This window comes from Grammomys surdaster, unplaced genomic scaffold, assembly GCF_004785775.1.
Source record: "Grammomys surdaster isolate TR1022 unplaced genomic scaffold, NIH_TR_1.0 200, whole genome shotgun sequence".
In the NCBI taxonomy this organism is placed as follows: Eukaryota; Metazoa; Chordata; class Mammalia; order Rodentia; family Muridae; genus Grammomys; species Grammomys surdaster.
Window position 1 is genome coordinate 1,336,558 of NW_021604645.1, and position 13,955 is coordinate 1,350,512.

General features: G+C 36.8%; 1 pseudogene; it reads right to left on the reverse strand.

Moving 5' to 3' along the window:
* Positions 1–12,046: 12,046 nt before the first annotated feature.
* LOC114623625 lies at positions 12,047–13,024 on the reverse strand (annotated as a pseudogene).
* Positions 13,025–13,955: the final 931 nt, after the last annotated feature.

Below are 13,955 nucleotides of genomic sequence, written 5' to 3' on the forward strand. Positions count from 1 at the left end.
AAGGAAGGAAGGAAGGAAGGAAGGAAGGAAGGAAGGAAGGAAGGAAGGAAGGAAGGAAGCTGACAAGAGAAATTTCACAGAACAGGAAACGCATGGGACCAAAAAAGAAACGTATGTCAAGACCCATTAAACACCAAGTTATGCGTAGTTTACTAACAAAAAATAATGTCTATAAGTGTCTAAAGTTGGACAACCGTTGAGCATTTCCTCCAAAAGTTGAACATTAATATAATACATGACTTATAACTTCCAATCCTAGGTATGCACATCCCAGAAAAATATTTACTTACAATATGATTGGAAACATATTCAAGAAAGTTCACAGAAGTGTTGTTTATAGCACAAGACACTAAGAAAAAGCCCTAACACTTGTCACTGAGAGAGAGAATAAATAAACTGTAGTACATAATTTGTTACTATATATACCAGTCAAACTTAAAGAACATTATAAGACATAGCTTTAGGTATGAATTTTATCAAAATAAATTTAAGTAAAAAAATAAACTAAAGGCTAATTATTTCGTGTATCAGGGCACCTATTCTATAAGTTTAACATAGCTAATGATTTAAAGCATATTCTTTAGGAATACATTTTCAATCCAAAAAAACTATACAAAATTAGGACAAAGGAGTCATGAAAAACAGATATAGATTAGTGCTACTTGGGATGATGGGGAGCCAGAAAGGATACTTTGTAGAACTCTAACTTCACCTGTAAGCTTTAATTTTGGATGGTTGAGTTGAGAATATTTTTATATTCCTTAAAGTTACAATTAATTAAGCAATAAACAAATCAAGACAGCTCATATTTGATCCAGAGATGAAGATCCTCTTGAAGTCCTGCAAAAAGGAAACTTAATAGAAGGCTAGAGAAACTGGTGTAAATAGAACCATAAAGGATTCTGTTCCTTGGGAATAGGAACACCTTAAGAAGTAAATCGCCTAACTCAAAGTTGTATGGGTAGAAAGACAAGGTAGATTGGGGAGGAGATGGGAAAGGGGAAAGAATATGAGCAAAATATATTATCTTTAAATATTTAATTAAAAAGGGAGAAGTAAAATGTCCTAACTTCTAGAAATATTAGTGGAGGGGAAAAGAATAAATAGAAGATAGTAAAAGAATGTTTATAAATAATCACAGACAAGTTTCAAACTGAGAATTGCAAGTTACCCATATTCTCTCCATTGTTTATATATAGACAATCATCTACATAGTTCTTCCTTTTTCAACTCCTAGTTTATTTTTATCTTTTGAAATTAGTATGTAATTACATAATTTTCCCATTTCCTGTTCCTCCTTAGCACCCCTCTCATGTATACCTATCATATGTTGCTCTCTCAAATATATGGCTGCCACCCTCTTTTTCTTTATTTGTTGTTATATACATTTTAGCCATGTAACCTTTTTTTAACCACCCCATTCTTCCTTATACTTCTGTTTTACTTCTTCTTACCACCTTTCAAGCTTATCTGTGTGTGTGTGTGTGTGTGTGTGTGCACGCATGGTGTGCGGATGCACATGTGCGTGTCCATTGGGATTCATGTATAAGAAAGAAAACATGGCATTTGTCTTTCAAGGCTGGGTGGCCTCAGTTTGTTCTCCAGATCTCTCTATTTTCTTACAAATTTTATAATTTCACCTTTCTGTACTGCTGAATAAATTCCCATTGTGTATATGCCATTTTCAGTACACATTTATTTGTTGATGGTAATCTAGGATGTTTTCATTTCTTTGCCATAATGAATGGAACAGAAATGAGCATTGATGTTCACCTATCTCTGTGGTAGGATTAGAGTCCATTGGGTATATGTCAATGAATGATATAACTGAGGCAGATGGTAGTATGTTTTTAAACTTTTGAAGAAACCTCCATACTGATTTTGATAATGGGTATTTTAAAATGTTCACTCTCACCCATAGTGAATAAGGGTTATTCTTTTCCCACAACCTCCCAACATGTGTTGTCAGATTTCTTAATGATGGCCGTTTGGACTGGAATGTGTTAGAACCTCAAAGTAGATATAATTTGCAATTCCTTGATGACTGGAGATGTTGAACACATTTTAAAATAGTTACTAGCCATTTGTGTTTTTTCTTTTGAGAACTATCTGTTCATTTCATTAGCACATTTGTTGATTAGCAGTTTTATTTCCTTGCAGTTTTAACTCTGCAGTTCTTTGTAAATTCTTGTATTAGCCCTCTGTCTGATTAACAGCAGATAGAGATTTTCTCCCATTCTGTGGGCTGTCTGTTTGTTCTGTTGATGGTTTCTTTTGCTGTGCAGAAACATTTTAATTTCATGTAGTCCCATCTGGTGATTCTTGGAGTTCTGATCAAGTAGTTCTTGACTAAAACTGTATCTGGAAGGACATTTCTGTTTTCCTGTAGCATTTTCAGCATTTCAGGTTTAAAATAAGGTCTTTGACCCACTTTGAGGTGATTTTGGTACAAGGTGAAAGATGAATCTTGCTTCATTCTCCTGCAAGTGGATATTGAGTTTTGCCAGCACCATTTGTTGAATACTATGCCTTTTCCCCACTGCATGTTTTTTAATTTTTTTTTCAAAAATTAGGTGTCCATAGCGTTATATTTCCTTAGTCCTCTATTCCATTCGATTGCTCTGTCTCATTTTATGCCAGTTACAAATGTCTTTGTAACTCTGTCAAACATAAGTTGAGGCAAGGTATTGCAGTACTTTCTCCTTAAATGTCTTTAAACATGTTCCTTCTCCTTATATTTGCTATGACTACTCATGATCTTTTGTTGTTACATAAGAATTCTTAGATTGATTATCATTGAGTTATTTGGGATTTTGTTTGTTTATTTTGTGATTTCACATACATACACACACACACACACACACGCCATGCATGTGGAACTTACGCTAAACCTGAAGTCACTCCTTAAAAGTTGCCTAGAATTCAGCAGCGATTCCATATGTTTCTGTCCTTTCTTTTATGAGGAGGTATCGCATTTGAGCATTTTAAAATTAAAATTCTTTAAAGTAAAATATAGCTGCACCACTTCTCCTCTTTCCTGTCCTTCCATGTCCCCTCCCCTAAGTCCTCCCATGCCCCTTCCCTGCCCTGTCTCAAATTGTGATGTCTTTTGATTATTATTGCTACATACACATATTAGATAGACAGGCAGATAAATAAATATATAAACACAACCTGATGAGACTGTTCAGTGTGGTTTGTGTGTATGTGGTTTCAGGGCTAAGCAGATTGTGTTGGAAAACCAGTTAGGGAGCTCACTCCTGGGAGAGGCTAATTCTCCCTCCTCAGTTATTAGTTGCATATAAAATTCCCTCCTTCTGTGTTAGCAAGACTATTGATATTATCATTGTTCAGGTCTTGTTTGGGCAGCTGTACTAAAGTTTTATCGATGAAGATCCCCTGTCACAGCAGACTCCCTGACCCTCTGGCTCTTACAATTTTCCACCCTGTCTTCTGTGATATTCCCTGAGACTTAAGTGCAGAAGCTATGCTGTATGAGTTAGACCTGAGGTCTCCATGATCTGTCCATTTCTGCATTATGACAAGTTGTGGTTTTCTCTAATGGACTCAATTTGCTACAAAGAGAAGTTTCTGTGATGAGAGTTAAGTAACACTTATCTATACATGTAAGGATTTTAAAGAGAAGTTAAGAATTATGGTGGTGTAATAAAGTGGTCATAGTATATTTTCTACTAAGATCCATGACCTACCTAGTCCTAGGTTATTGGCTAGGTTTCTAGTACCAGGCATTCTTTCCCTTCTATCAGATGGGATTTAAGTCCAACAAGATAGTTGTGGTTAACACCAGGATGTAAGAGCTACTATTGCACTTTTAGGGATATCTTGTTGATAATTCTTATAGGTCATTGACACCACAGCTAAATAGGGCTATTGATTCTTCCCCTCTCTTGGCAACTTGAATATTACTTTTTGGTACTATGAAAGCTAGACCAAAGGAAAGGGGCTTTAAGATTAGATGCATAGCAAATCTTTCAAGTTCTGTGTCTAAAGTACATATTATCTTTAGCCATAGGGACTTATCTTCAACCTCTGAAAGGCAACCAATGACAATAGTATTAATCTATATTGTTTAGGGAATTACTTAGATTACCCTAAACAACAGTTCTCATGAAACTTTCTCATGGATGCACTGGGGTTGTTGTTTGTCTATGACTCTTGTGGAAAACATTGTTAACAAAATGTTATAACATATATATATCTTGAGGCTTAATCAAACATCCTTGGTATTATTTTATCTCATTACTTGTAATTGGTCTATTTAAAGGTTTTTATCTTCTTGCTTTTTGGAGTAAAAGTGTTCAACATATGATTTAATGATAGCTTGATTTTCACTGGCATCTTTTATATCAAGATTTTTTTTTCATTTCTAATTTTGGAAATTTGTGTCTTTTCCCCTCATTTTGCTAGTTTGGCTATGGGTTTTGTCATGCTAATTAACTTTTTCAAAGACTCAACTCCTTTGATATTGCCTCTACTTCATTAATTTCTTTCTTAATATTTATTCCATACTGTCATCTACTGGGTTTTGCTTAGAACTTTGAGGTTCATTATTAGGTGGATAATTCAAATTTCTCTGGTTTTTACATATATGAGCACCTACAGATAGAAACATTCCTCTAAGGGCTGCCTTGACTGTATCTCCAAGGTTCTTGTAGGTTGTAGTCACATTCTGATTTGATTTTAACAATGTTTTAATTTCTTCTCTGATTTCTTTAATGGTGTGGTATTAGTTTTTAAAAAATGCACTGTTGAGTCTCCAAGTACTGTTGTAATTTCTATTGTTGCTACTTTCTTCCTTTATTCTACTGTAGTCTGATGGTATACAAATAATTAATTGTTTTATAATTGTTAAGGTCTATGATGTGGCAATTTTGGAGAGTGTTTTATGTGTTGATGAGAAGAAAGTGTATTCCTTAACTGTTGTCTAAAATATTTTTGAGTATAACTGTTTAATTTATAGTACATTTTAGTTCTAAAATGTCTTCATTTTAGTTTGAAAGACCTGTCTAAATATGAAAGGGAAGCACTTAAATCCCTCACTCTTGGTGGGTTAGGACCTATGTCTCTTTTATGTCTTTTAGTGTTTGTTTTATGAAATTGAGGGCTCTAGTAAGTAGTGCATAAATGTTTGCAATTGTTACAACTTCTTGATAAATTGTTACCTTTGTTAATCTGTAGCATCCCTCTTTATCTTTTCTGAGTGGTTTTGATTTGAAGTCTGTCAGATATAAGACTAGCCACACTGCCTTATTTGGAGTTTCTCTTTGCTTGATAGTTTCATTTCCATTCCTTCAATGGACATCTGTGTTAGCTAACTGTTTCTTGGAGGCTACAGACAAGTAATATCTTTTTTTAAATTCAGTTGTTTGTTTTACATCTTTTCTGTTGGTGAGCTAAGACCATTTGTGCTTCAAGTTATTACTGAAAGAAGCTGACTATTTTTGAAAAATTTGTTAGATGACGTTCTACTTGGCTGGATCATGGTATTACTTCTCCTTCTCTTTTATTCATTTAGGGAGTTGGCTGATTTGCTGTACTGGACATGGCTGATACTTTCTTGCCTTTTCTTTGTTCATTTGTTTCTTTTCTGAAATATATGTGCTTTCATGTGTTCTCATGGAGAAGAGGCTCTCTTTCTTCTTTCTATAATATTCCTTTGATAATTTCTGCAGTGCTGGCTTAATTGGCATTAATTGCCTTAACTTGTATTTGCTTTCAAATACCCTCATTTCTCCATCAGCTTTGTAGGATAAATTTGTTTAGTTTTGTTTAGTATAGCATATGGTTTATAGACTTTTTTTTTTACTTTCAAAGACTAAAATATTTTGTTTTATGTGTTTCTGGCTTTAGTAGTTGATGAAAAGTCTGAGGTTATTGTACTATTCCTACTGCTATACCACGTTTTATATTGTTTTTTTTTTTACTTAGTACTTTTGGCATCCTGACTATGACATATCATGGAGACTTTCTTCTGTAGTTATGGGTATTTGGGGCTTTATATGGTTCTTGTGTTTGAATGTTTATGTTGTTCTCTAGGTTTGATAATTTTTCTGCTATAATTTTATTAAATAATCTCTATTGACTTTGCTTTCATCTGTGTTTCTTCTTCTACTAGATAAATTCTAAGTTTGGTCTTAAATGTTTACCGGGATTCTTGGAAAGACCATTTGTCATTCATATTTTGTTTATCTTGTATATGTCTGATTGCATTATTGTCGTCACCAAAACTCATTCTTCTTCATGGTTTTTTTATACACTTACAAGTGCTTAAAAACATTTGTAAGATTTTTCTATTAGTTCTTTGAGAATCATAAATTTTTAAGTTATATTCACCTCCCACCTGCTCCTCTTATATCATCTACCTTCCTTCCCTAACCATCCAACTTTGTGTCTTCCTTTTCTAATATGGTTTTTATTTGACTAACATCTTTCATTTCCAGTATTTCTATTTGGTTATTTTTCAGTGCTGCCTTGCTGACTTTTTACTCCATAAGCTTCTCTTTCTCCTCCAATGTACCTGCCTTGTTTACTTTGGACACTATCTGTCTTGTCATGGTCTCAGATAGAGTTCCTTAGTTTGTACACGTTTGTTTGATTTATGTGGTCATTAACTATTTTTAAATGTAAGATTCTAAAATCTTAAACATTTTAACCATCTCTGTGATTTTCACTTCTATAATAGGAGAGGTGGGAAGTTAACAATGTGTCCTCATGGATTGTTGAGTCAGGATCTTTGTATTTCTCTGTTGTGTTTTGGGTTTCAGTTGGAAAGGATTTATAGTCCAGTTTTAACTTCCCTGTGCTCAGTTTGAGTACATTAATAATAAGCTGAGAGTCATCATTAATGTGTCACTGTAACATGAAGGAAAAATAAACAAAGAATTTCCTCTTGATGCAGTTTAACCAAGACCAAGCCTAAGTTTGAATTCTCCACTTTGTTCTTGTGACCTCAGTCATCCTGTCTGTCTATTGTATGAGTCTGAATATGTGCCTTCTTGAAGATTGTCTTGTGAATTTAGTCTGTGTCTATCTGTTTCTGAATGTCTACTCTTTACAAATGGATGTGTTCTGTATTTATTGAACAGTACAAAAAAACATCACATGTGAAGGAATAAGGGAGAGCAGGGGGGATGGCATAGGGGGTTCCTGAGTGGGGGGGAATGGGGAAAGGGGATAATATATGAAATGCAAATAAAATATCCAATAAAAAAAGAGTTTTACAAAGGATTAAGACTGACTTCAACTGACCCCAATTGACTGAGATAATAAACATTATTATGATGAATAGGGATTTAAAACATTGCTTTCAAACTAAATTTTCTGTTTTTAGCAAATTATTATCAAAATATGCATATAAGCACATGCATATTACTCTTGGATAAGGAGCATAGAAGAAGAGTATATAAATTAAGATTACAGTTATGCATTTGTTTAGGTTGTAAAAGGTGATTGCATGGTAAATCCAAGGCACATAAGATTGGTTTGTTTGCCTCATATACATTCATAGTGGAGGTCTCTGGTAAACATTTGTAATCCTGTTATTGGTTTAGATATAATAACAAATGAGAATATTTTTTCCATGTGATCACTATGTAAAATGTTTTTCTCTGGAAAGAACTCTTCTATGATTACCAAACAAAACCTCCAGTGTTCAGAAAAAAAAAAATGGTTTGTTGTATTGGTCTCATAAAGGAAGATTTTAAAAAAGTAGTCTGGGTGCACAGTGTACTGGCACTCTTAAGGCTTAAGTGACCTCAAAGTGTTTCTGGCTGCGTGTTCTGTTGAAAATTGTAGTCTCTTAGAAAGTAAGAGAGTTTTACAATGCACTGCTACTCTTCCCCTTCTTCCTACTCTGGTTGTTTTGTTTTCTATGAGTCTTCTAAAAGGATTTCTGCAAGACATTCACTTGTAGAACTGGTTAAATCTATATCCCTATGTGGGGTTACTGACATGATCCAGTTTGACAGCTATAGTTGAGGGTACATGATGATCATCAGGGTAACCAAATGGAGTCAAACTCTTTGAAATGGCTGAAACCAGAAGAGTCCTGTGCTGACCTCTTCTATTACTGGAATCAGAACTCTGATTCTGTGGTGAACTCTGGTACTGCTGAATTCAAAACTTCAGGTGAACTTTCTGGGAACACCCCAGAGGTGAAAACCCTCTTGCAACTTTCTTGATTTATGTTTAGTTTTTGTTTTATTGAGACTTGGTGTTCCAGGCTGGTATAGAACTTTCTTTGTAGCCAAGGCTGGTCTGGAACTCACAATCCTACTACTTTGTACCAAGAAAGGCTGAATGCTTTTGTTCCTTTTTCCTATTATCCCACTGAAGACTGAAAAGTAAATTTGCTGAGCGTTGTGGTTGTAGTATAGCAGTTTCCTCCGAGACCGAATCCTGCAGGGGAACTCTTCAAGCAGAGAGGTAAACAATTAAAAAGAGATAGATTCAAGAATTCCCAGAAACTCACCAGATTCACTATAGGCTCTTCCCTGCTAGAGTGAGCAGAGTCTAGCTGTAAAGACAACACTTAGAGGAGAAAGTTGCAAAGAAGACTCTGAGACCAGACCTGCCACCTGGAAGAAGCAGAAACCTGCAGAGCTGCCTGGAAGTGGTTTAGACCAGCTGAGACACCTGGAAAAGACACTAGCTAACCTGTTGAGCTGTCTGCCTCAAGCTATGCAGTGTGCTCTAAGTCCCTGGCTTTAGTGAGCTGGCATCCATGCTGGCATAAGCCTTGGTGATGCAGCTGTCTTTGGTCTGTATCTGTTCCTGTAGTAAGCCATATTCAACCATATTCCTAGAAGTAACCTCAATGAAACACCCTGGTTCACCAAATTGGACTTTGGTAATATCCATATTTTGTCACACAACAGTGGTACACATAGTCTAACACTTGAGGGGCAAAGACAGGAAGATCTCAAGTTATAGGAGAACCTGTACTACCCAGTGAGAACTTGTTTCAAAACAAAAACTTTGCTGGTTGTAATTAACAGTTTTAACTTGCAGTACATCAAGGTGCAGTTTGAGCAAAACCATAAAGTGGATAGTCATCATGCAGGGATGGATTTGGTGGTTGGATCTAGCATTTGGATAGAATATGGCCTTAGATTCTTTTCTCAGAAACAGGTGCATTATGTTAGCCATTGGGTGTCCCTGCTATTTGTAGTTTAGAAGTTTGAAGTTGGAAAGAAATATATACAATGTTTAGTTGCAATGGAGGCAGTAAATAAATCTAGTGAAATGAACTCAATACCCACTCTCTTCTCCTTCCTGCATGCCTTCCTTCACTGCCAAACCTGGAAAAATTAAATCGCTCATTTCTGAAACTCCCTTACAGTTGTTTCGGAATGCAAATTAGTTTCTACCAATTAGGCTTACTTTCAAGAGATTTAAAAGGCAGATGTGATTTAAGGGTGATTTCCCCGCAAATGCTTTGATTGTTGTTGCCAGCAAGCAGTCTTAAAGACTTTGCATCAGCATTCCAATGTCCTTCCTTTTAGCTGGTGTTCAGAAGCAATTGTGTTGCTAATGGTGACTGTTCTCAGCCACCAATGCCCCGACACCTGATTCCTGAAAGGTACCTACAATAATGGTGGTTTCCCAAGTCTTCCCATCAGCTATCCCTTTGAGTACTTGTACTTGTCAGTTTCAGGGGAGGGTTTTGATTCCTTTTTTTCCTGAAGTGAGGATGGGTACCATGTCTTCTGGAAGACTGATTCTGAGATGTTAGTCTAAGTTTCCTTTCTAGAGACTCTTCAGCACATATTCCTCTAACTTGATTTCATATATATGTATATGCATACATATATTTATATGTATATGTATATTTGTGTGTATGCATATATCTATGCATATGTGTGTGTGCATATATATATATGGATATACATATAAACTTTCCATTACATTAAATACCTCATTGCTTTTGAGTGAATCCTGGCTGATAGAGATGAGCTCTTGAAAAAAATAGTTTTTTTTAAATTATTATACATACAATATTTGTTCATATTCTTATTATCACATATTGTTGAGAAGAATGTTCATAATATTTAAATATATGCATATAGGGTACTTTCAATATATTTAAGTAGAAAATCCATCTCCCTACTACTTCTTACTTACACTTCCCCTACCCTCCTACATTTTTTCACTCATTTAATAGTTTTTCTTCTATTTTTATTAGTATATTGAAATTACACAAAATCAGCTTCCTTGTGATATCTTGATATATGCATACCAAATATTTTGATCAAATTTACCTGTACTCACTCCTCTTGTCATTTCCCTTAATAGCCCACTTCTGTTTTCATTTAATCTGGACTCTCTATATAAATGAAAACATGCAATATTTATCATTGTGTACCTGGCTTATTTTGCTGAAGATGAATATCTACAGTTCCATCCATTTTCCTACAAATGTCATTTTGTTCTTGTTTTGAGAAATAAGTTTTATAAGCAATTCTTTTTTTACATGTTGAAAAACATGACTTAAAATATAGTTTAATTTTGATTGGATTTCATGGGGTATTTGGTTTGTAAAATGTTAAATTTAAATTTCTCTAATGCCCAGCTTATCTATAAAGCTTTTAATTATACATGCAAACACATTTCCATAAAATAAATAATTAAGCACGTGGCAAAGAAAAATCCTGCTCCAAATATTTATGGATTTGTAAATTACTCCTGTCATTTAAACTAAGCTGTTAAACTATAGGCATTGTCACTAAAATAAATCAAATTAAACTTATTCTAATATCAATGTATATTTATTGAGAGCTTACTCTGAGCCAACATCTTGCTTTCAGTTTTTGCTCCTGGCCATAGATATTTGACCTCAGAAAATAGTCTCAAAGACAAATTATCTGCTTCCCAAAGATAAACTAATGTGAAGGTTTGGAGATAGGGACTAGAAGGATTGGTTGGGTTGAGGATTGTTTTTTGAGATAGAGGTTTCAAACCAATGATCCTTTGGTCTCAGCCCCAGAGTGTTATTGCAACACATCCAACCACGTGATGTCACGGTAATAGATAAGGTGCATGCTACTGAGCATACAGCTTGAGGAAGTGCCATCTTCTGTGAATTCATTCCTAGGTAAAAGTAAGAAGGTTACACTGATTCCATGACAGGCTTCAAATTGGCAGTTAAGGAGACTAGGCTTAAATCTCTGATTCCAAGAACTGGACAATTCCAGACAAGTCCAGGCCTCAGAAGCTGCCCCTCCACCTGGCCTGAGGCAAGGACAATGGGTCAGCAGCAGTTTCCAGACTTCCTCAGCTACTTCCTCAGTAACAGTTTCCAGACCTCCCCAGGAAGTTTCTAGCCCCCACACCCTGGTAATGGAATGTCCATAGAGATGGACCCAACAGATTAACAAAGAGGTCACCTACCCTGGAATTCCCTAATGTGCTTTAAATCAGGCCTGCAAGTTGACTTGGTTGTCAATCTTGGTAATGGGAAACTTCAGCATGCTGGACTTCTGCAGAATAAAACACTCTGTGATTACATACTATTTGAGTCTGGGATGTCATTCTTCATTTAATCATGGACCCTTATAAAAGTAAATCACCACCAAAAAATGCAAAAAAAAATAGTAAACTGATGATGAGTAACTTCCTATTTGTATACTAATACTGGTAGATGCAAAAGCATCCAAGCAGACAGGCTTTAGTAATAACCCATGATTTTAAACAGAAATGTGGGAAAGCACTTTAGATAGTATATCATTTATCTAATCAATAACAATTTATTTTCAGCTGGAGCCTATGCCTTCCCTGGTCACAGAGGTTTTTTTGGTTTTGTTTGTTTGTTTGTTTGTTTGTTTGTATTTTGTTTTTGTTTTTGTTTTTGGGGTGCAGCGAACATTTATTGATGATATTTCAGAGAGTAGGCCCCTCCTGTTGTTTTGGGTGTCTGGGAAGGAAATTGTGAGGGAGATGCTCAGTATTGGGGACAGGGACTCCTCAGCAACTGAGGGTCTCTCTCTTGCTCTCAGTGTCCTCGCTGGGGTGGGTGGTCCAGGATTTCTTACTCCTTGGAGGCCATGTAGGCCATGAGGTCCACGACCCTGTTGCTGTAGCCATATTCATTGTCATACCAGGAAATGAGCTTTACAAAGTTGTCACTGAGAGCAATGCCAACTCCAGCATCAAAAGTGGAGGAGTGAGAGTTGCTGTTGAAGTCGCAGTAGACAACCTGTTCCTCAGTGTAGCCCAGGATGCCCTTCAGTGGGTCCTCAGATGCCTGCTTCACCACCTTTTGATGTCATCATAACTTGGCAAGTTTCTCCAGGTGAAATGTCAGATCCACAAAGGACACATTGGGGGTAGGAACATGGAAGGCCATGCCAGTGAGCTTCCCGTTCAGCTCTGGAATGACCTTTCCCACAGCCTTGGCAGCACCAGTGGATGCAGGGATGATGTTCTGGGCTGCCTCATGGCCATCACACCACAGCTTTCCAGAGGGGCAATCCACAGTCTTCTGAGTGGCAGTGATGACATGGGCCATGGTCATGAGCCCTTCCATGATGCCAAGGTTGTCAAGGATGGTGGTGCAAGATGCATTGCTGACAATCTTGAGTGAGTTGTCATATTTCTCATGGTTCACACCCATCACAGACATGGGGGCATCAGCAGAAGGGGCAGAGATGATGACCCTTTTGGCACCACCCTTCAAGTGGGCCCCAGCCTTCTCCATGATGGTAAAGATGCCAGTAGACTCAACGACATACTCAGCACCAGCATCACCCCATTTGATGTTAGTGGGATCTCACTCCTGGAAGATGGTGATGGGCTTCCCATTGATGACAAGCTTCCCATTCTCAGCCTTGACTATGCTGTTGAATTTGCCATGGGTGGAGTCATATTGGAACATGTAGACCATGCAGTTGAGGTCAATGAAAGGGTCATTGATGGCAACAATCTCCACTTTGCTAGATGCAGAGAAGGCAGCCTTGGTAAGCAGGCGCCCAATAAGGCCAAACCTGTTCACACCGACCTTCACCATTTTGTTCTATGGGACAAGGCTGGCACTGCACAACATTCAGTGATCTCTGGAACAGGGAGGAGCAGAGAGCCTGGTCACAGGTTTTTAAGTTCTCAGTAGTAGATGTGAATTTCTCCCTGTGAAGTGGGCCTTAAGTCCAATCAAAAGTTGATTCTAACCCTAACCCTGAGGCCACTGTTGCACTACAGGAGCTAGTTCAGAGGGAGAGGACACTACCTAACTTTGTTTCCCCACTTTTGGAAGCGAAAGCACTCAACTGTTTCAGCAATAGGATCTTAGAATTCAGTTCTAGAGAGAAACCAACAAATGTAACAATAGCCTTTTTTTTAAGAGCCTATAGGGCCTCTGTTGCCAACAACTGTTATGGAGGTAACTTACTCTTAGCATTGACATTCCCAACTAACAATGTTGTAGCTTCTAAGAACATCTGTTTTTACCTTTTGGATACTTTAGCATTTACAGGCCCAGGGTTGCAACCTTTTCCCAATCACCTTAGTAGTTATCAGTTGTATTTTACTCAACAATAAAGTTCCCAAGAATCCTAGGGTAACACGTAACATTTGCACCAGTTGTGAACTAATTTCCCATGCTTGCTTCTTCTGGAGGCAGCCTTATGTCTCTTAAATGAGTCTCAAATCTGCAAATCATTCAAAGATTAGCACTGTGCTATCTATATTTAGCAAAACCTTTATATGCAAGATGGACAGAACAAAGTTCTGGACACAAAGTTCTGAGCACTTTGACTGTCTACTGTCTTTATCCTTGACAGTGTTGAGTGATCAGAGAAAATTACAACTATTCCTCCCACCTTCAACCCCAGGAATTCTGGCTTCACACGAATCTTGTCACATTTGCCTTTGAATAAACCCAATAGAACTTTTTCTGCTTTGCCTTTTACTTATCTCTAGATTGTTCTTCAGCTTTACAGACA